Genomic DNA, 24,993 nt, shown 5'->3' with positions numbered 1-24,993 from the left:
CTCTATATACAATTTCCTCAATGTGATCTGTAAGCTGTTCCTTGAAATCAATATTTTATGTGGCCATTCAGGTTTGGAATGTGCTGTGATAGCACAACGCGTATTAAAGACTCTGAGAAACAAGTTTCCCTTCACATAACAAGAGTTCTCCCAAACTTTCTGAGCTCTGAGGCAAGGTTCCTGACCTGTAAAACTAGTGTTTCTGGTTTGGAACAATCTCTGAGAGATGTTGCTATGTTCTGTATTCACCTTCATTCTTATACCCTTAGTGGAACTGACCCCTAGAACCCTCTAAGCAAGTTTGGAAGTCTTAAGAAAATATTAAGGTCTTGAGGAAGTACCTAAAACTCCAGAACTTCTCTATAATGGATGTTGGTTTGAGTTTGATATTTCAAGTATGATTAATAGCTTTCCTTCTGCTTCTGGTTTACAAAAATGTTTCCAATGGAAATAGTCATTTTAACAATTTTTTTCTTATTGAATCAACTATTTTGATTTATATTGATAATTTTTCTACTATTAAAGCATGACTGCCTTTATGGGATAATACATACTTCCTTGGTTGATAGTTTTATTTTTCAGCTTACCAATATTTTACTTGGCTTTTGAAATTCATATTCCTATGTGAGTTTGGACTAGAGCAGTGATCACTCATGTGCAGCCACTGCATTCGGGCTAAGAAGTCGCTCTGCAGAGAGCATCTTTACTTTTATTGGCTTTATGAGTTGGTCTCCCACATACGATTCAAGTGAACAAGGTTCCAAGGCTATATAAATGGTTGAATAACTGCAAGTTTATAATTTTTTTTCTTTTTATGCTTTTTCAGGTTTTGTTTTCAGAGTTAATACCAGCTTCCAATGAATTGGATAGTTTTCCATTTTTTAATGGTCAGAAATATTTGTTCTGACATGGGGATTAGGTTTCTTAATGGTTTTAAACAACTCAACAGACAAATTCTCTAGCTACTTTAAAGAAGTAATTCCTTAATCACGTTTAATTTTTATGTTTTGTTTTGTTTACTTCTTTTTGAATCATTCAGTTATTCATATTTTTCCAGATACAGTTCCATTTTAGGTAAATCAGTGCTTTTTGAAGTGTAGTTTCCATATGAACAGCATCTTTATCCCAGATTTTTCTGTGTAACACCCCAGACTAACTGAACCATAAAATCTTGTTTTAACAAGTTCTGTAAGGGATTCTGATACATGTTAAAGGTCTAGATCTTTAAAATTATTAGATTAAATTTTGCATTCATATCTTATGCTTCAAAAATGATGTGCCTTCCAGATTTTTCACTATATTCTCTAATTTTTTTATTGAAGTATAGTCAATTTACAATGTTGTCATAGTTTCTGGTGTACATCACAGTGATTCAGTTATACATATATATTCCTTTTTATATTCTTTTTGATTATAGGTTATTAGAAGATATTGAATATAATTACCTGTGCTATGCAATAAGATCTTGCTGTTTATCTATTTTATGCATTGTAATTAGATTTGCAAATTTGGAACTCCAGTTTATCCCTCCCCTATCCTTTCCCCCTGATAACCATACCTTTGTTTTCTATGTCTGGGAGTCTGTTTTTGTTCTGTAAATAAGTTCATTTTTTAAAGATCCTACATGTAAGTGATATCATATGATATTTGTCTTTCTCTTTCTGGCTTACTTCACCTGCTGTGACCATATCTAAATCCATCCATGTTGCTGCAAATGACATTATTTCATTCTTTTTATAGCTGAGTAGTATTTCATTTTATATATACACACACACATATAATATACATATATATATAATATATATATATATCTTTATATATATATCTCACAACTTCTTTATCCAATCATCTGTCAATGGACGCTTAGGTTGCTTCCATGCCTTGGCTGTTGTAAATAGCTCTGCTATAAACATTAGAGTGCATGTACCTTTTCAAATTATAGCTTCTTCTGGATATATGCCGAGAAGTGAGGTTGCTGGATCATAGCATAAGTCTATTTTCAGTTTTTAAGGAATCTCCACGCTGTTTTCCGTAGTGGCTGCACCAGTTAACATTCCCACCAATAGTATAAGAGGGTTCCCTTTTCTCCACACTTTCTGCAGCATTTATTGTTTGTGGACTTTTTAATGATGGCCATTCTGACCAGTGTGAGGTGATACCTCACTGTCATTTTGATTTGCATTTCTCTGATAGTGACATTGAGCATCTTGTGACTCCCTTCTGGCCTGCAGTGTTTGTGTAGCAAAATCAGCTGAAAGCCTCATGGAGGTTCTTTCTGTTGTGTCTATTGTAACTAACTTTTTGTTTTTCTATTGCTGCCTTTAGGATGATTTCTTTATCTTTAGCCTTGGCCATCTTAATGATAATATATCTTGGTGTATGTCTATTTGGATTCTTCCTGTTGGGGAGCCTCTGAGCCTCCTGTACTTGGATATCTGATTCCTTCTTTATGCTTAGGAATTTTTCAGTCATGATATCTTCAAATACCTTTTTGAACTCCTTTGCCCTTTCTTCTCCTTCTGGTACCCCTATTATGCATAGGTTGGCATGCTTTATATTATCAAATATGCCCCTTATATTGCTTTCATTGTTTTTTATCTTCTTTTCCGTCTGCTGTTCTGGTTGGTGACGTCTGTTGTCGTGGCTTCTAGGCCACTTATTTGTTCCTCTGCACTGTGTAGTCTGCTTTCGACTGCCTTAGCTCAGCCCCTAGCTCAGCCATTGAGTTTTCCACTTTTAAATGGCTCCTCATTATATTTTCAATTTCATTTTTAAAATATTCTCTGTCTCTATTCATAGTCTCTTTTAGTTCCTTCAGTGTTTTGATCATTCCCTTTTTCAATGCATGATCCAGTAGACTATCGAGCTCTATTTCATTGTCATTCTTTCAGGGGATTTCTCTTGTTCCTTTAATTAGAAGTAGCTCTTCTGCTTCTTCATTTTACTTATATCTCTCTGGCTCTATGGATTATGGAGTATCAGTTATCTATGGTGGTCTTTTCTATGTTTTTTATATTTTTATTGAAGTATAGTCAGTTTACAATGTTGTGTCAATTTCTGCCATACAGCACAATATTTCAGTTAGATATAGGAACATACATATATTTGTTTTCATATTCTTTTTCACCATAGGTTACTATAAGATATTGAATATAGTTCTCTGTGCTGTACAGTATAAACATGTTGTTTATTTATTTTATGTATATTAGTTAGTATCTGAAAATCTAGAACTCCTAATGATTGTCTTCCCACCCTCTTTCCTCCTGGTAACCATAGTTTTTTGTCTGTGTCTGTGAGGCTGTTTCTGTTTTGTAAGTAAGTTCCTTTTTTTTTTTTTTTTCAGATTCCACATATAAATGATATAATAGGGTATTTTTCTTTCTATTTCTGGCTTACTTCACTTAGAATGACATTCTCCAGACAATACTACAGAGCTCAAAACAGCATGGTATTGGTACAAAAACAGACATATGGGTCAATGGAACAGAATAGAGAGCCCAGAAATAAACCCACAAACAGTTGGTCAATTAATCTTTGACAAAGGAGGCAAGAACATACAATGGAGTAAAGGCAGTCTCTTCAGAAAATGGTGTTGGGAAAACTGGACAGTTGCATGCAAATCAACAAAGTTAGAATACTCCCTCACACTGTACACAAAAATAAACTCAAAATGGTTTAAAGTCTTAAACATAAGACAAGACACTACAAACCACTTAGAAGACAGCACTGGCATATCTGACATAAATCTCAGCAATGTTCTCCTAGGGCAGTCTACCCAAGCAATAGAAATAAAAGCAAAAATAAATAAATGGGACCTAATTAAGCTTATAAGCTTTTGCACAGCAAAGGAAACCATAAGCAATACAAAAAGACAATCTAAGGAATGGGAGACAGTATTTGCAAAAGATGAGACTGACAAGTGCTTAATCTCCATCATCTCTGGATAATGAGTCTAATAGTCACTCTTTGCATTTTTTGTTTTGCTAAGCTATATTTTCTAATTTTCTAAAGTGAATGCATATTATCTGAATGTAATGAAATAATATTACATTTTTCAAAAAGATATTCTGCTTAGTTGCAATAGCTTTGCTTTCGTTTTACTTACAGGTTTTAGGTAAATTATTATCTCTTTTCCAAATTTTGCTCAACACTGAAAAATTTGAATTCCTGGAAATAAGAAGTACCCTTCTTAGTCCAGACACTTTTTTTTTTAAAAAAGCCTTTGGGTACCACCTGAAGTAGATCACTCTACATCTCTCTATTTTTAGCAGAGTATTGGGAATTATATGTGAGGCCCTTTGCTACACTCTAAGGAGGATTTCTAGTAGGAATTGGAGCCTCCAAGCCTGGCACTTTTTGCCCTAACTTTATTTCATTTAGACCATAGCCCTTAAAGGAGATGAGAATTTTCAGGAGCCACATGAAGGCATTCTTCAGTTGAATCCATGGTGGAGGACAAATATCCTTTCTTACTCACTGTAAAATTGGTGGAAAGCTCTTTTTTACTGATTTATCAAGGCATAACAGTTAGCCCAAATGTTGAAATCCTGTGCCAAATTCTCTCATTGCATAAGGAATAGATTGTTGAGACGCAAGCAAAGATGAATTCTTGTAACTCATGTGTGTTAGTAAAGCTTGTGGGTTGGAGAATCACTTCTTTTGGTGAATAAACCAACAGATGATTTTCTGCGCCCCACATTACAGTACTTAAAAGTGAACAGAGCACATGCATATCAGTCTCATATAAAGAGGGTCACTGACAGCAGAGTTGTCAAGTCTTTCTTGAGGACATTCTTGCTCCCCTTACAACCGTGGCATCCTTCATGTGTGCCCTAGTTTCCAAAGGAGAAGTGAGCCTGACATAATTTAGATTCTATACGAGGTCCTGTAGTTTCAAGACTGCCTTTACCAAAGCCTTATGTGTTTAATCAGTTTTCATTTTAGCAAATATTTTATTCTCTGCAGTCTAGAGATTAACCGCGGTGATTGTATTTTTGCCTTTTCAAGTACAGCAACTTATTAGAGATTTTTTATTATTATCCTCTAAATTCCTCAGACTTGCATTTTGTGGCATTAGCTATGCAGTCTACATTTTGTGAGCTCTTTTAATTGCTTCTTTGAAGTGTGGACTTATTCTGAGAGAAGGTCACAGAAGTTTTCATTAATCCAATGTTACTTTTAGTATCTCTTGGCTTTCATTCATATCCAAAATTCCATTAGCTTTTCCTTAATTATTTCATCAAATGAGTTGTGTTTCCATTTTGTAAGGAGTCTTTCCTTTATAAAAGGTCAGCCCCACTGACACATTTTCATTTCATTTCATTTTATGGACTGTAAGTAGACGATCTCACAGCCAGCTAAGGATGGGAGGAGAGAGGCAGTAATTCTGCAGTATCTGTGGTGTCCAGTCTGTTGACTTCCTTTCCTTCATATCCCTTAACTATTGGACATCTTATTCATCTCCTGTTTTTTTATTTGAAAAAGTGTGGAATCTTGGAGATCAAGTGAAATGTCAGAGAGTTGACATTTTAGATTAAAATGAACCTTTCAGATTCTTTGTGGAATATATGCTATGCTTGTTTCGAGATAACATAATTAAGACAAATTAAAATAAAAACATTGAGAATCTGTTCTATGCACTGAAGGTAAAAAAATAAAAGTTTTTTTTCCCCCCCAGAGGTTTACAATATAGTGGGGAGTTATCTTCTTAATTTGTTTGTGTTTTGAATATTTTAGAACAACAGGATGGGAACATTTACTACTGTGGCAGTAAATAACCTTGATTATTTATTTAGACCCCTGTCTGTAGCTTGCCTAAAGTCCTCTGGACATCACTCTAGCTTGTGTTTGAAGGTCTTGCACCAAGTAGCTGCTACTTTCAAAAGACATGCTGGTATAAGAAATGCTCAGAGAAGAGCCAAATCAATCAATGTTAGAGTTATTTCCACATGTGGACTGATAGAAAAAGTGATGATGTAAGGGAAATATAGTTGCTGTTTCTCCACTCCCTGGATACACTCCAAACTGGGTACAAACTGGCACACCAAATACGTGTGACTTGAATATAAAGAAGCACACCAAATTTTAGAAGACTGATGTTTGCAAATCTTAAAGCTTGAAGGAGTCACTTCAGGACAAATAACAGCAAATGCTACTTTTCACAACAGATAACGGGAATCCATCAGGCTGAGACAATAAAAGGGCCTTTTGAGGCTGATGTCACGTAGGGCAACTGCCACGCTCATCTGTTAAGCATCCTTTGCCCCTACTGCTAGTGTCAGGATGTGGTACTGAATGAATATATATTATCGTTCATTCTTAGGGTTGCTATCTTTAAATGAGTTGAAAAGCACCCTTGAAAGAGTATTCTTAGATGTCTCAGCATATACCACGTTTAAATATGTTATTCAAAAGAACCAATTTAATGTGTCCTTTGTACACAACACACTCAGAGCTAGCTGAGGAAAATGTTATTTTGCCAAATACGTAGCAAACAATAACTGTTATGTTTTGCAATTTATGATACTGCATGATTGTCTAATAGAGGAATTACTTTTTCCCTAAGCACTTTCGAGGTAATTCAAAGTGTTACGCTTGATCAGTAGGTAATTATGCTTCCCCACCAAGCTTGTAATAATGGCAATGCCAGGTATGCTCCTCTTTAATAGTATGGTTCTGAAAATACTTGCTGAATGAATGAGTGAGTGAAGGGACACAGGAACATGACTGGGGTCAACATCTTTGCCCTCTTCTGCTCTATGCTCATTGAGATTAATGGACTAACCATGTGCGCAACTGGGTATTAACGGACCATGAATGACGTCCTTCATTCTTAATGACATACATGTGAGCTTTTAAAAACTGAACTCTTACTAGGAGTGGCTAAATACTAAAATATATCTTATAGGTAGTATTAAGTAAGCATTATAGTTCATTCTAAAGAATGTTGAGATATATACAAACATTATTCTTACTATTATTATTATTATTATGCTAACAGTACTGCATAACTTCAAGGTTACCACCAATAGGCATGGAGAACACTGGTCTCCTTGTAAACTTGAGAATCTTTATTTTCTGGTCTACAGGGAACTTTATCCTTAATTTCTCCAAATGATTGAAAGACAGTTATTTGCACAGCTTGCAATCAATTTTCAAGAATGTAGTTTTCAAAAAGTTCTATCTGTAGCTAGATAAATGCCAAGATTAGTCAAATTAATTCAGAGCCCTGTTCTGTAGATTGCAGGATGGGGGTCACACAAAGCTGTGAAGGATTTACCCAGATCTGTGTGGACAAGAGTCCTCCACAGTGATTTGTATGTGATGCTGCCACAAAGTGGCTCTATGCAAGAATTAGTCCCAAGTGCCCATCACAGATCAAGTCTTATCACGTTTTTTAGCCTTTGAGCCCCTTGCCTGTTTTCCAGCTGTTGCAGAGGTTGCTGGCTTCCAATAGGGGTTGTGGTTTCCATTCAGACATTCAAGGGCTCCCTTCTAGTGAACAATGATGGAGGCACATTCTAGCAACACTTAAATCTGTGTATTCCTTTGGATGACTGCTTCTGGTCCATATTGGAGTGGGAATGGGATCAACATTTTAACATTTTTTTCTTGAGTGATGTTGTGTTGTTAATGTGATGGCTTTGATTTTTAAAACTGCTCTTAATTCCATACTTCCAAATCCACCAAATTAGTTAATTTGCAGTTGGTTTCCTATTCATTGATGCTTGTCATTCAGGTCTTCTGGTTTTCTTTCTTTAGTGTAATAAATAAACTATATTGAGATTAGTAATTTATTCCAAACATCTAAGAATTAAAAATTATGCAACATAGTACCTTTCTTTCATTTTGCTTCTCCTCAGGTAGTAAAGACATGCTTTTGGAGGGACAAACATTTTTTAAAAACTAAAGATGTGTATTGTACATGTGTTTCCTTAGTGTTTCGCAGATTTCCTTTGAATTCTTTCACATCATTTAATGGATTCTCAGCAGGTAGAGAATAGTAGTATTTTGAAAGAGAGAATGAAGTACCATGATTATTTGTTTACAAATTAAAAATTTTTTTTCTTTACGTTTTTGTGTTTTGTTTCTAATGTTTCCACTTAGTGGAAAATATTGTTTACATACAGTATGGGCAATATATCTTAGTATAAATATCTGATTTAATGAACCATCTGGCATAGACACTGTATGTAAGTATAATACACTTATGAAGGACTGATTTAAGAAACAACATCGTCAGTAAACGGTGTCAATTCCAAACTTTGGCCACCCTTCCCAGATTTCAGAAACATTCCCAAGGTAGTTAGGATTAATGGTTGTTAAAACTGTGATTCAGGGAGCACTGATGCTCAGACTTTGTCAGTCCAAGGCTTACATCCATGTAACAGGCTACACATTATTCTTAGAATACGATCCTTTAGCATAGATCTTTAGTAATCTTGCTGGTCATGACCCCAACTGTCTCATCTCCTTTTGCTCTCCCCTCATTTACTGTGCTTCTGCCACACAGGCTTTCCTTTAGCTCTTGCTAAATTCATTCCAGAACCCAAAGACTTACAGTTACCCTTCCTTCTCTCCGGGGTGCTCTCCCTTCAGATCTTACAGGGCTTTCTCCTGTACGCAACTCAGATCTCAAGTTTAAATATCACCTCCTTAGAGAAGTCTTCCCTCATGACCCCTTTCAAAAGAATCCTGCTTTCCTCCACTCTTCTCATTCCATTATCTATCCCCTTATCTCGTTCTATGTTTTCAAATCCTTATCATTTTCTGAAACTATATTATGTATTTGTTTACTTATTTATTGTCCATCTCTTCCCTAGAATGTGAATTCCACGAGGGAAGAGACCTTTTCTGAATTGCTCATTGGTGAATTCCCAAGACCAAGAATAAGGTCTGGCCCAGATCGGGTCTCAAGAAACATTTCTTACATGAATGAATGTGCATAAGAAGGTATAGACTGATTACCCTGAGGCACTGAAATAGAAGAATTCTGTTTCCTCCATTTAGTGCATGTGACTATATAAGATAATTATCACCACTTCCTATTAAAAAGAAACCTGGGAAGCAGAGTGTTTAATTCTAGAATCATATAGTTTGCAACTGGTAGACCTGGGATTGAAGACTGGGTGTGCTGGATTTGTTTTAATTTGTTTAATTCAAAATGAAATATATTATTTCTGTTCAGAAGAAAGCAGGATGGAGGGCTCTGCTTTCTGTAGGAAGGTTTGCTTTTTTAAAACTTGCATCTTGGCCTTTGGCATCTAGCCTCAAGTTGTTAATTAAATTGCCAAGTCAAGTTTATAGCATTGTTTTCAAATATGCAATTATAAAAAAAAATTGACAGATACAACTAAAAGCAAATCTGGTTCAGTTTCTTACCCTTATTGGATTAAGGTTTGCTATAAAATCTCTGCATTTTTTTGGCCTAGAAAAATTTGAAAATTAAAAAAATTCTCTCTTTGAAGATTATTTCTCCTAGAGCTATTTTCCTGTAATAATATTTTATTTTATACTTTGTTTATCTTTCTCTTTAGACTACGAAAAAGTTAACCTTTTTAACCAAGTGACTCTGGGTACCTTCCCCAGCAGTCTTTTTTTCTTTTCTTTCTTTCCTTTTTTGATACTTAACATTCTTTGTTGTGGTGAGTATCCAAGAAGCTGAAATTTCTTTAGTTTGGCAAATTCCCAAACCTAGTTTGCTTTTCACTATTTTGATGCCAACAACCATTAACCTCAGGAAACATGCCAGGATCTGTGTTTATTTCTATTATTATGAAAAAAATGTGTCATTTATGTAGAGATAAAGTAAGATAGAGATGCTGGTCAGTCTGCTATTATTAAATATTTTATAAACTTGAAGTATTAGTATTGTGACATTAAAACACAGTGTTAAAAAAAGACAGCTATTTCTAAATTTATAAACCACATGTTACTGTTGGTTTATGGAGTATTTCTGTAAAATATCTGCAGTAGCAACATGTTGATATATATATTTTGTCCCCCAACTTCTGTAGCAAGTTCTCTGGACTTTTCCTTTTGTTATGTGCTCTGATATTATAGGAGTTGAAAAATGATTTTTTAAAAATTATTGTAATTGCATGTGTTCCTAATTTTTAAGAATGATTTTGGCTTTTTGACATTGAGGGATTTTATAAATATTTGTTAGGATCTTTTTATTGGTATTTAGAATGGATGAAACCCCTACGAAAAAGCAGGGCATGTTCAAGCACTTTATACATGTTAATTGCTTCCTCAGCCATCTTGCTTTCTTCCTCCTGCTTTGTAACCCCCCTAAAAAAAGTTCTTTTATGATGGTTGGGAATATGTTTTCAAATAAAGGAATAATAATTATTTTTGCATCAACTTTTATTCTCTGTAATGCTATTCTTTAATATTCTTGGTTACTATTGATTTTTCTATTAATAACAGCAGTGGTTTCTGATCATATTGGCAGTCTTCTCTAATCATCAGTTCCTTGAAAGCTACCATCTCACTCTCTTTCATTTTCTTGTCTGCTCTATTTCTACTAGACATAGAGTCAGTGATTTACACACAGCAAAGAATGTTCTGAAAATACCCCATGGCTGAAACATGGCTCCATTTTCCTCTAAAATCAATCTAGACATTGAGAATTTTAAGCACATTTCCTGTGGATTGAAGCTGGCCACTCGATGTGTTTTGCTTGATTAATACACTGTTATGAAGCATTGAATTCAAAGTTTTTAGATGGAACCCATACTCTCCAGTTGTGCCACGGACCTTACCATTTCCTGTCGTTTTGACAGCAGAGTATCTTTTAATTATCTGCCTGACTCTGGAAGGCTTTCCAGGTCTGACCCTTGCTTTGAGTCTTGAGGATGAACTGACCATGTAAATGAGCACAATGATGTGCATGTTTTGGATAGTAGTTCTACTCTAGAATTCAAACCTGAAGCTGAATCTGGCTTTAGCAATAGCTATGAAGATTAGTTATGTATCTTCTGTGAGTCTCAGTTTCCTTATTTATAAGAAATAAAATAATAATAAGAGTAAAGAAATAAAATAAGTAAAACTAAATAAAAAATAATTTTATTTGTAATACTTGTAACAATGCCTTTTACCTACTAAGGTTGTTGTCATGATTAAATTAAAGGATGTCTGGTATATATTAAATGTTCCATAATGAAAGTTGTTACTGTTATCACCCTAATTTTTATAGTCTATCAAGTAAGCTTTCAAATACTCATGATTGAGATAGAAAGGTAATGGGAATACTTTTATAAAAATAAACATTTATTGCATAATATATATGTTTGTTACAGTTATTTACCTCAATAAATAATGACAGAAAAATATTTTGGATGGTTTTCACTTTCAGAAACCCACTTTCTAAGAAGTGTTTCTAGAAATAACTTCTCAGCAGGGAATGTGGTGTATGGTTTCTGGCCTCATTGTCCTGATTCCTGGGAGTGTCATCTGTTACAGGTGACAAGTGCCCAGGATCCAGACACATGGGATTCTGTTAAGCATTTGAAAGGGCTAAAGGAAGATATATTTTTTGGCAGCTTAACACTGTAACCAATTACTGTATCATTATTACATGCTATGGTTGATATATTTTTTGGCCTGGATTTTTATAGAAACATGGTTTACCAAATGACTTTACCTCTGTGCCCTATTAGTGGCACAGCTAAGGATGCAAACAGCAGTATGAGAGAGCAAATATCTGTTATGCATCTGAATTTAGTGGCTTCAGTAGATCCCATAAACAAACACATAGGCAGTAACCAGTCTGCTTCTTTTAAATAAAATATCTTTGTCTTTTAATAATGAATGACTTTTCATGTAGGTAGATTTGAATTGCATTTAATAATTCAGGAAATTCAGGAGACCAATGAATTTCATAAGCACAGATATTCCCATTGGGATAATGTCATATAATACATAAACTCTTCCCATGGAGTGGCACTGAGTACTTCAACAATCTTGCAAAAAATGTTCATCTGAGTGCAAAATAGCAGCACAGAGAACAAGTAAATAGACAATAGGAACTTTCAGACTCTTCATTGTTTCAAGACGGAAGGTGAAAGATAGTAAAGTATAAAATGAAATGTATTTTGCAATCAGAAAAACCTAGCTTTGGAGGCATAGTTCTAATTTATACTCTATGAATCTTCATTTCACTACTCTTCTTACAGGCACAGCATGAGTATTGTGCCACCATTTTTTCAGATGCAGAAACTGAGGACTGGGAAGGGTAAGTAAATTTGCCAAAGTCATGTAGCTGATTATGGCCTGAGCCAGGATTTCAAACCCTCGATTGTCTGATGTCAAAGCCTGAACTCTGTCCATTATGATACCCTGCCTCATTATGACATGTTTTTTTTTTTTTAATTACAAGTTATTATTATTATGGAATTGAGAACAGGTGTCCACCTCTAACCCTCTGTGACTAGAATCAGGAAGGCTTGACCCAGGAAATGACAGAAAACTCTCCCCATGGCTGCCTCTGAAAGCAGCTCACAAGACAGGGCCCTGAGGCGCAGTCTGAGGGGGCAGCTAACAGATAATTAATCAGCTTGACAAATGGCTGCACATGGAAAAGGAAACCAGCTGTGAATTAAGGAGTCTAGAAAAGCAGGGCGACCCACAAGGCTAATGCAGATTTGGCTGAAGCAGGAAGAAAGTTGGAAAAGGAAGAGAAGGCAGAAGCAGCTTGGACCAGGCTGGAAGACTCTAACCCCTGCTACATTTTTACATGATCTTGGGAAGATTCTTGCTGGGAGGATGTAAGAGGGCTGGACCATTCTGCACCACAGACATCTGGGTATGGTAGGGGAGTGCTCCTGGAATAATTTAACTGGGGCAGCGGGCAGGGCAGAGAGGAAGCAAGAACCACAGTGTGGAGAGACCAGCATCAGACAGTAGGCTAGATTCTCACTTTTATGTGCAGACTAGCACAACTCAGTTTCTTACCATGTATGGATACTTCCAGGGATCGATGGAGGGCTGACCAATGAGATTGGCTATCTGTCTCAGTCTTGCTGACACCTGATCTTATGTTTTAACCTGATTGGGGAAAAAAAATCTCTTCGATGAATGTAACAATCCGAATCTTAAGAGCAGATGTGGAGGGTGTGGAGTAAGCTAAGAAGTAGAAAAATGAACTGGGGGAGACCTCGGACAGGTCCAGCAGCACCCTCCTCACTCCTTCCTGTCCCCAATTTATACTTATTGAACGAGCTTTTCAATACATGCGTGGGGAAGAGCTAAATTTTGCAGTTGCATACTCTGAAAGTGTCATAACAATATGAAAACGGTAATTTCCCATAGGAAGTTAGGTTTTATGGGCTTGAAGCTTGCATACGCTTTTTGCATTCTTTTTTTTTTTTTTTAGTGACATTTTCTCATCTTTGTATTTTGTTAGCATTGTGGAACCAACCATTGGTGTGAAACAGAGCTGTCAAACACAATACAGAATTCTATAAAACTCAGAAAATTGAGACCCTTAGTCATTACGTGGTGCCCAATTTCGGGGACATTACATGCTCTGTCATATCCAGTAAGACTGTGTTCCAAGCTCTGTCACTTACAGCTCCGTGTCCCACATATCACTCAGTTGCTGCAATATTTTTACTTTTTTTTTCTTACTTTATCCAATGGCATTGGTGGTGAACAATGATGAGAATGACAGCCCTCAGCAATGCCAAAAACATTCAGGAAGTTTAATACCAATTCCAAATGCATAAGTTTGACTTCCGCACAGACACTGGGAATATTAAAGGGCTGGGGAAGATGGTTTTAAAAGCTTCTAGTCATGTAATAGCAGGGGCACAAAGAAGCTTAGCTATAGACAGGAGAATTCTTTTTAAAAGCTTCATGTGAAGATATGAAAGCAGGCAGTGAATTTAAGGGTCTTTTCTGTAACATCTGCCTACTTTTCAGTACCAATTGAATAGAAAATTATACTGCCATTTACTCTGAGAAAAGAATTAATCATAGAATCTGATGATACTTTTGTTTCTAATTATTGAATAAAATCTCTTTATTGAGGCCTACTGTGTGTCAAGGACTTAAATCTTAAAGTGTTTTGGTGTCTTGTGGTTTCACAAAACTGGAAATAATGTTTGAGGATATCCATGTAACCTGTTTTTCAACTGAGGGTGTTACGGTGATTATGTTCCTAACTTTTTCTACCCTCTCCCTGTGAAGTCTCATTTAATTGGGTATTTTCACAAAGCCCATCCTCCCTTCTATCACTGGTTCTGGGGCAGGGCTAACCATATTCATTTGATATTGAGTGTCTCCACTTTTCAGGATACCAACCCAAGAGTATGAATGGGACACGCTTTTACTAAAAATTATTGCGTGGTTATCTGAAATTCAAATTCACCTGGCTGTGCTGTATTTTTATTTACTAAATTTGGCAACATCCATATTTCCTTTCTGAAAAAAGATGAAGTATTAAATGCACATTAGTGCACATGCACTTACATACACATACCCGTTAGTTCATCTTTCAAGAAAGTTAATTTCCAAGGTAACGTTTGGAGTTAGTACTCACACCACATTGTGTTCTGCATTTCTGAGCTGAAGTACCTTCTCTCAAGTGATTCTCTTACCTTCTGGAAAACCTCTTTTTCCCCTTTCTCTATGTAGATGACAGTGTCCTTTCATCAGTTAATATGATTCAATCTTATGTATTCTTCATTGAAGCAGGAACTACACATCTATTTCATTAGCCTGGAGTTTGTTGATGAGTGTGAAGGAGGGATAACCCTTATTTCAATGTATATATCAGGATGATTTAGAAAGACTTAAGTCTTAGGCCTAAAATATCTTCACAATCATACGTCAATAATAAATGTATTAGCTAAAAATGTACTGAATGCCCTATTTCACATGGATTGTCTCATTTAACCTATAGATGGGCATTATTATTGTTATTCCCATTTTACAGATAATGAAACTGTTTAGAAAGTAACTTATTCAAGTTTCATACCTGCAGGTGGTGGATTCACGCTCAGGCACACCGGCTTCAACAGTCTATGTTCTTAACCATTCATTATTCTATATTAACAATTCTGCATATTGGCTTCAGGTCACACTTTACCATTAAGTTTTTCATAACATTTAACTCTGAATTCTAAGCATAAGCAATATCACAGAAATTGCCTCTTTAATATTGTGATGAGCTTAGAACTCTTATGCTATTCCTTCAGATGAATCAACTTTCCTCCAAACTCTGCTTAATAGCATTTCATATTTTGAAAAACACTCTGGTCCATTAGTTGAATCAATGAGGTAACAATAAGGAGAAGGAAGACGCTAAAAATATTAACAGACAGTAACCTTACTTCCTCGGGGTGAGTTCTTCAATATTATAGCAGTAGAATCTATCTTCAGCTAAGCATATAGTTCTGAAATTAACTCACTAGACATAGGAAAAGATGATTAAAAAAACCCCAAAATGCTTTTCATTCCTCCATGAATTAGCCTGTGCTGTGTAAGTAAGGAGGAGAAATTATCTTTGGAAGGCCCTAGGTGATGGTGTTTTTTAAGTCATGAGAAATTTCAAGATTGGCAAATGCTAAAACAATCAATTCACTTTTATTCTTTTAAAATCAGGTGAACTTGATTCACTGGCAGCTGTCAGGACAATAGTAAGTTTTGCCAAAATAGATACATTTGAACATCCATGTAAGACAATTCAGGTTGGCTTTGCTCATTCATTTAGTTGTCATACTCTCATTGGTCATCTGCTTGTTGTCAGGCTTTGCATTATGTTCTTGGTTTACAGGACATGCTTTTCAGGAGGTCACAGTTTTGGGACTGGCTTAATGGAGGTGGATGGGAGAACAAAACTAAACAAAGAATTTATAGTGGAGAATGCTATAACAAGCATATGGACAAAACATGACTGAGAAAGAGATCAGCTCTTCTGGGGGGAGGTACCCAAAGTCTTCCTGGAGTGACATTTGGACTGGATTGTAGAGGATGAGTGAGGTTTTGACTTCAATCTGGGTTCACTGGCGAGCTACACTTCTTTGGCTTCAAAGTTTTGAGTCTTTCTCAAGCTGCTTTTGTTAGTCTTCTCTGATGTTTCTTATTTCAAAATACCAAATGACTCATTGGAAAATACTTGTCAATAAATTAAATGCATTTGCTTATATGTAAATTTATATTTATTTTCAGCACACTTTGAACACATGATAGGGAAACACATTCATCTTCTTACTGAGAACTGATCATATAATTGCTTGGTACATAATGCTCAACAATATTTAGTTGATTAAAAAAAATGACCAATACTGTGACCAGCTGCCCTTTTGATGTCAAATAATGTAGAGGATTATACCCAGTGCAGATCCATTAGCTACTTCCAGGGCTAGCTCCTATCAAGTCACGTACAGATAGTCATTTTCTCTTTCGGAATGAGGCTAACTGTTTGAAGCTTTGCTATTAGCTTGAGAAAAAAAGGAATTCACATTTCAAGAGGACTCTGTACCTAGCTTTGATGAATTTGATTAATCCAAGATACAAGATATCAGATAAACTTTCTGACATTTTGAACATGTATCATTGGTCTAATGAATCGGATCAGGGTCTCTGTGACAGGATCAGTGCGTATGATTGCAATATTATGTCAATTCTCTCTTACTCACGCATCTCTCAATATATGTATTAATTTGTCTCTCATATTTCAAACCTCATTTCTAACTTTTTACCAATTCCTGTCCTTAATTTGCTTACCTGATAGTCTTTACCTTGTTTTTTCCTCCCAACCATATCTGTCTATGATCTGTCTTCTCCCATTTGTTGTGGTGTGTGTTTTAGATTTCTCATGTACTGTGTCAAATTTAACTCATGTCAGCCTTTCTCCTATGGACAGATCTGACATTAAAGTGTTTTTCTGTTGCTTATTTTGAATTCTAGAAATGATGTCCCACAACCTGTGAACTCTGCTTCTACTGGTGCTCTTACTAATATGCCTTTTATAAACAATTAATGAGCCACTTACCCCATTTATTGAGTGTCAAGTATGTGTGAGATATTTTGTTATAATTTAATTTTTTAAAATAATTTAAACTGTTACTGATTTTCTCCAAACTCAGTAGGTGTTATTTTCACTGTTCTGCAAACAGCTGAGTTGAGACTTGCCCAAATTATCACAATTGTCACTGGTCAGAATTCTTTCTATTCCAAATGAGAGAAATCCAACTCAAATTAGCTGAAACAAGAATTTTGATGGTCTCATATTCTTGGAAAGTTGAAAAAGTTAAGTTGTAAGCATTATTGGATCCATGGATTCAAACCAACATCAGCAATTTGTCTCTTTCTTCACATCTCTTAGATTACCCTCCATGTTGGATTTATTTTCCGGCAGCTACTTCCCACGCAGTAACAAAAATGGTTTCTGGTGGCTCCAAGCTTACATTTTACTTGTAAAAGATCCCAAAGAATAATACATGGATTGAACTGCTCTAGGAAAAAGCCCTAGGAATGAGTCTGAATTGACTTCATTTGAATTCTATAACAATCCATGAACAAACCATTGTGGCCAGTGAGGTTGGATTTTCTGAATAACCTGTCCTGTGTTTGTTGCTACCCTTGGAGCTGGAAGGTAAAGACAGTCTCCTGAGTCATTTGGACTGCGACTGCAGACAGGAGGTTCTCCAAAATATGTTGGGAAGCAAGAAAGGACATGTTCATTATAGGCCTGTAGATGGCTGAGTCAGAATTTCAGCCTAGGTTTGTGTGAGTTAGAATATCAGTGTGAAAATGTGGTTATTTATTCAGTCAACAAACATTTAGGCACTTTTCAAAATTATAAATGCAGTGATGAACAAGAAAGATGATGTGCTTGCCCTAAGTCAAGGCATAAAATAAAATACTCAAAAATAAAGGCATAAGATAATTTCAGTTAGCAGTAAGTTCTATAAAGAAAACAAAAAACACACTAGCGTGTTAAAGAGTGACTGAGCTGACTGATTGAGTGGTTCATTTAGCTAGTGAGGTCAAGAAAGTGACATTTGTTCAGGGACAGAATGAAGGGACGTTCGGTGCTTTAGGAAGATCCCAGGGAAGAACATTTCCATCAGATGGACAGTGAAGGCTAGGAGATGATTTATATGTCTAGGATTCTCTTTTCACTTAATTTCTCTCCTTCTCCCCTTTTTAGGTGCCATATATCTGGCATTCTATCCATTGCCTTTAAGAGTAGATCTGGACTGGTTAGTACATGGGTTCTTAATTTTTGTTCTTGGAAGTAGTTCCTGTAATGGTGATTGAATGATGAACATTTAATTTTGGAGTCATGCTAGACTTCAGAGCGGTATTAGCACTTCTATCTCCATTGTTAAATCTATTCTTTTGTCAGTGTGACAGCTGTTTGTCACCTCCAATGCCTCTATTCTCCCCTACCACTTCTTCTGCTTGTCTCCTTGGCTGCTTGCCATTTGCTTATTTTTTCTGGTTTCTTCTCTCTCCTGTATCTTTCTCTGTTGCTTGGCCCAGACAGCCTAGATTTTGCACATTGGCTTGTCTTTTATCGTCATTACCATTCAGAGAATATTCTTTATTCTACGTAACAAATCCATACCAATCATTGCACATTCCCTGTACTTTTCAGCTCTTCTGTTCTTAACAATTTTGCTGTTACTCTCTTTTCCTCTGCTAGGTACTTACCCCCTGCTTGATGGGGGTGCTACTCTGAAAGCTTGAGGCAGCAGGATAGCTGATCTATCAGAGCCATTATTCTATTTTGTTTTCTTCTTGCTCTTTGCAGCCTGCATTCACATGAAAGCCTAACACCAGCATATTGCTATTTGCCAAATTCTTTAAATTTAATCTTAGCATCATCCAATTTTTTTCCTTATTCTTTCAGCATGACCAGCATAATTCAGACTCTTACAGTCTCATACCTGAACTAATGTAGCAACCTTCACTTGGTCATGTTTATCTCTATCCTTCCTTCTCTATCTTTCACATTTCTGCCAATATTAGTCCTCAAATACTGCTTTTGTAGTGTCATCACTATGAACTAAATCTTTCAAAATCTAATTGATGAATAGAATGAAGTACTAACTCTTTAGTCTCACTTCCAGCATAGTTCATGGTAAGTTATGAGTCGACACTAATTCAGCACTGTCTCTGGGTATTGAACTGTCTTGACCTCACATTTTTCCCTAAATTTGACTCCTCCCCCAGGCCCTGAAAATTTCCCTGTTCTTTGCATATATCAAATAATCAATTTAAAAAAATACAGTTCATAATCCCTAACTATTTGGGAGTCCTCTGTAATGATCCAAGTTGGAATATCTGATATTGTTAATTACTTTTTAATGTGAGCATAATTTCTCTACCAACTTGCTTGCGTTTTTCAACATTCTTTTATTTCTTTCTGTCCTTCCTAGTTCCTGCCTAATATTTTCTTCAATATATACATATTGACTGTTTTTTCTTATTATTATAGTTTTGTGATAATGTGGAAGACCAGGCAGGGGGGCTAAGCTTAGATAAAGATATCTATATCCATGCAGATGTCATCATGTATTTTCATCTATATCTCTAAATGAAATTACTTCAAATAAATAAGAATGCTGGTAGCCATGAAATCTGTCTTTTCAGGAAGTTCCCTTGACTCTCTACTTTTAATAGTTCATCCTTGAGATGCTAGAAAAGATCTCCAACTCTGAGATTCTTTTCCATTTTAGTTCTAATAATGTTTGAATTTGTTGCTATTTACAGCCCACTTTTAACTATGTTAAGATATTTACAGTTGGCAGTATGCTCTGATGACCATCGTGATTAATGTTTTTTTGCTTCATGGTTTCTATGTGATACTTTATTTCTGGATTTTTAAATTATTGTAGCTGTGTATATTTTCTAAAAAGCATGTTTTTGCACAAGTGAAAATTGTGCTATTGGTTTGATCAGGTATATGGTGTTAATCATTTTATGGTGACATCCTGCTTGGAGTATTGGGGCAAGGATTGCAGAGGGGAAGCATGGATATTCAGAGGTTTTCCCTTATATGTGACTTTATCATTCCTCAAATGTCCCCTTTTCCCTTTTAAAATTCATGCTATTTTTCATGTGTCCAAGTATCCGTAGGTGACCCTAGGTTGGGCTCTGGCCTCTGGAGTCTGAATGCTTTGGGTTTAATATTTCCAGCTGCCGCTAACTAGCTGTTTCACCTAGGGCAAGTAACTTGACATCTCGTGCCTCAGTTTCCTGGTTTACAACACGAAGTTGTAGGACTTCAGGATTTTAATTGTGAGCATTAAGCAAGAAATGTTTGTAAAGCAGTTAGCGTGGCCTGGTCGCATAGAAAGAAGTCAATACACTTTAGCTAATAATGTTAGCCAGCTCCTGACCTAGACAGCTTTAGGTAATTGTTGAATTTGTTTCATCAAAATGAAAACTGAAGATGTCTTAACAATACTGATATTAACAATGTGAGGAAGACATCACCTTTCCATTTCCAGAGAACTGCAGGGACAGGGCAGCCACTTAGAGCCCTGAAGCGAATTTAAACGCAAGTTTCTTAGACTCTGTGAAGTGGGCCTAGTGTCCTCTAAGGGTCCTTTCTAGTCCTTAAAAGAGAAAAAAAAATTAGAATTTAAAATTTATTAAATAAAGTGAGCATAAATGCGTCCATAGGCTATTATTAATACTATTTAAAATATACACTTTAGTATTATTCTGAACACCTTGGAGTAGACATTCTACCATTTTTTTAAAGAGAGACTTTTTATTTGTTTATTTATTAATTTTTAAATATATAGAGTATTTTTTAACAATATATAGAGTATTTTTTTTAACTTTATTTTCTTTTGGTGGGGGGAGGGTGATTAGGTTTATTTATTTTTTTTAGTGGAGGTCCTGGAGATTGAACCCAAGACATCCTGCATGCTAGGCATGAACTCTACCACTGAGCTATACCGTCTTCCTGCAGCATTCTACTATTTTAATACTGCATTTCAAATTTACAAGATTTACTAAGCTGTAAAAATGTCTTAAGTTTTCTAGGCTTAGTATTAAAAGTATTGGAATTATTCTTTACTATGCCTTATATGTACATATGTAATATGAATATAGGTAAGTGTATATATGTAGACAGATCTGGCAATGTAATTTTATTATGCCAATAACATAATAGTATTTGATAATACCACTTATACATGTTTCAAGGTGTATAAATTATATATTTTTAACCTTCCTAAATATTATAATTCATAAGTTAAACCACTAAAATAAAAATCATAGTAGCAGACTTTTCATTAGAGCTTAAACATATTGTTATTTTCCAAATATTTCTAAAAACAAAGTATTGGCTGTAACAGTAGGTGTCACTATAGCAAAAGAAACCAGCCATTCAGAATTTGTTTTTTTTTTTTCTCTAGGAAACATTACAGCATTACAAGAGACACTGAAGAAGTTCCATCTTCTTAAGTTTGAATCACTTATTCTTATTTAGTGTCCAGAAAAATAACTCATCAGATTATGTATTTTCTCACCAAAAAGTTTATTAATTACCTGAATTAGTTACCTGTTTATAAAATGAAAATATCCACCTTACAAAATTGATAGTGAACATGAAATGAAGGTAATGTAGGCATCCATTCATTTGTTTATTAAACAGGTTTAGTTGAGCACCTATTATGCACTGGGCATGGTAGTTATGAGACAATGTCTTTGCCCAGTTGGTGCTTGCAGATTTATACAGATTTCTACACATTATGAAGCTTGAATTGCTATTCATGAGTAAGAAGTGTAAGTATTATTGAGTTCCTAGGTGTAACAAGTTGTGATAAAGCCATTTTCATCTTCTCTTTAAGAGAAATAATAGTAGGTATTATCAGTTATTTCCCACCCAATATTTATTTACTCTTCTGATAATACCTCCCTGATAATCCTCCACAATATCATCCCCTTTCACTTTCAGTTTATGTAGTTTCAATGACCCTGATTCCTCTCCAGCCTCCAGAGGTAGGCATGAGACTCGGGTCTAGTCATGGAGGCTTTTATATCCTCGGGTCTACAGTAGCGTCACATATTAAACCCTTCATGAGCCCTCTCTTGCTTTCCACGTACGTTTACTCCCTTGTCACCACCTCCTCCACACACACCTACACTTGGTGTTTTTGTTTCTAAATTTCTGCTTATCGGGGTCTTTTTTCTTAGATGTCTCTTCTTCTGCCTCTTCCTTTGTCAAGTCTATCCATTCTTGAACACTGGGCTAAAAGTCTCTCTTGTGCTCCAGGGGGGACAAGTGCCCCATCTGCGAGCTTCCTCAGTCTCTACGCAGTTCTCTTATGTGAAATTATACATTGTTTTTCATAATTTGCTATCTGCATGTCTATTCTTCACTTAGATGGTGCACTTCTGGATGTCTGAATCTGACTCCTCTATGAGTTTCTGGCACCTTGCCTGATGTCTGGGATATTGCTTGCTATAGGTTTGTTGACTGAAAGCACTTAAGGCCACTGTGGCTGAAACCTGTCTTTCTGTAAACGGCATTTGGTGAATTGCAGGGTCCTGCAGAAGAGCAGTTCAAATGACGATGTGCTGAGTCATTCCAATAGCCCGCCCTTTGTGTCTCTGAGGGAAGAATTGCATTCATTAATTTCCTCAGCTTCACCTTAGGAAATGATACCCAGACTTCAGTCAATGAGTATTTATTGAGCTATGAAGGCTCCTTGGATCACACAAGCTTGCTGTGTTCTTTCCCTTCTCTGATCTCCAGCAGCATTTACAGCCTGAGCTGTTAAATTTGGCAATTAATCATGTACTATCTTGTGGCATTCCTTTTTTATGATGTACTTTTATGTAGTGGTTAGTCTATTATTTAATATTTTATATGCTTACATATAAGTAGGGACATTCATTCATTAGCATATTTATTATTTATTCATTATAATGTTTTTGGAAAATTTATTATAATTCATGTCATTTTTTAAATTTTTGCATAGCATATCTGTTGGAGTTCCAATGATGCTAACAAGAGAAATTGGTAAATTTAAAGACAAAACCAGCTTATTGGAGGGCCCCGAACAGAGGGGAGGTCTGAAGGATCAGGCTTGGGACAGAGGAGAAGCAGCCCCAGAAGCTGTCAATGGCAGGGGACTACAGAGCAATGTCGCACAGGAACCACGGCTGCTGAGAGTGAAATTGCCTTCTCTCTTCCATTCTCTCTCACCTTGATGGAGACCCAGTGCCTTGGGAGATATGCCCGAATTCAGGCCACGGTCTCACTCCTTAGCTATGCTAGAGTCGTAAGTGGGAGGAACTGAAGAAAAAAGCCTCCAAGGATTCCTTGAGCTTCTAGCAGATCCCAGGGTTTATCAAGGCAGCTGGAGAACTCTCAGGAAAAGAATGAATCTTGGGTAATTAAAAAAATGATAAAATTTGCAGATACTGACTGGTATATATAAAATAGACAAGTTTATACTGTATAGCACAGGGAAATATATTCAATATCTTATAGTAGCTCACAGTGAAAAAGAATTTGGAAATGAATATATGTCTAGTCCTGTATGACAAGCATTGTGCTGTACACCAGACATTGACACAGCATTGGAGCCGCCGCGGACACCAGCGCCGGGAGCTCCATGGGCTTCTCCTGTGCGCCGCCCTGTGTCTGGCCGGGTCCAGGGAGCCATCTCTGCAGCGCGAGGCCGGGTCTGGGAGCTGGGGACTGGGGACCTGCCTCCGGCTTCACTTTGCCAGTGTGAACGGAACATTTCATGATGCTTATCCCCGCCCATCGCCTCCGAGACATTGGCCGGAAGCCAGATACCTCCAGCCGGAGAAGCGCGTCCCACCGCTCCACCCCAGCCCTGTGGGAACCATGTGGTTTATCCGCGGCGGCTGTGACACTGCCTGTGCCATCGTCACCTGGTTTCTGGTCCTCTATGCGGAGTTCGTGGTTCTCTTTGTCATGCTGATTCCATCCCGAGACTACGGGTACAGCGTCATCAATGGAGTTGCATTCAACCCGCTGGCCTTCTTGGCCCTGGCTTCCCACTGCCGGGCCATGCTGACGGACCCCGGGGCTGTGCCCAAAGGAAATGCCACCATAGAATTCACGGAGAGTTTACAGCGGAAGCCGGGGCAGGTGGTGTACGAGTGTCCCAAGTGCAGCAGCATCAAGCCCGACCGCGCCCACCCCTGCAGTGTCTGTCAGCCATGCATTCGGAAGACGGACCACCGCTGTCAGTAACTGCGTCGGTGAGAACAACCGGAAGGACTTCGTCCTGTTTGCAATGTACGGAGCTCTCATTTCTTTGCACGCCCTCAGCAGGGTGGGACCCCACTTCCTGCAGTGCTCCGAAGAAGGCTGGGCAGAGTGCAGCCCCGTCTCGCCGCCCACCCCGGTGATCCTCCTCACCCTGCTGTGCTCCGAGGGGGTGCGCTTCCTCATTTTCACGGCGGTGATGTTCGGGACCCAGCTGCACTCCATCTGCACGGACGAAACAGGAATAGAACAATTGAAAAAGGAAGAGAGAAGATGGGCTGAAAAAACAAAATGGATGAACATGAAAGCCGTTTTTGGCCACCCTTTCTCTCTAGGCTGGGCCAGACCCTTTGCCTCACCGGATGAGGGCAGGCAGACCCGGACCAGTGTGTGGTCCGAAGGACCCCTGGCCAGCATTGCCACTCAGACACAAACCACGTCCCAGCACTACCCTCTGATCTGTTCTCATGAATGTTTAAACTGAAAAAGCAAAACAACTACTCTAAAACTCTTTTTTTTAATGTCTCAAGTTCAAGTAAAATGGCTGAGCCTTGCAGAGAGAGAGAGAGAGAGAAAAAAAACAACCCTATGTTTTATTTTTAAAAGATCATCCTTTCTATTTTCATGACTGAAGCTGCTCTTCTTTTTTCCTTTTTAAAAATCACTTCTCTGGCCTCTCGTTTCCTCTCTGCTGTCTGTCTGGCATGACAAACGTGGAGGGTGCTGTCTCCAGGCCATGCCCCCTTGTACTAACTGAGTCGTGACATTTG

General features: G+C 37.0%; 1 pseudogene; it reads left to right on the top strand.

The window, feature by feature from the left end:
- The first annotated feature begins 23,732 nt into the window (after positions 1–23,732).
- Positions 23,733–24,694, top strand: LOC105087550 (palmitoyltransferase ZDHHC3-like; annotated as a pseudogene).
- Positions 24,695–24,993: the final 299 nt, after the last annotated feature.

Source organism: Camelus dromedarius, chromosome 30 (assembly GCF_036321535.1).
Source record: "Camelus dromedarius isolate mCamDro1 chromosome 30, mCamDro1.pat, whole genome shotgun sequence".
NCBI classification, from domain to species: domain Eukaryota; kingdom Metazoa; phylum Chordata; class Mammalia; order Artiodactyla; family Camelidae; genus Camelus; species Camelus dromedarius.
This window is presented reverse-complemented; position numbering and strand designations above follow the sequence as displayed.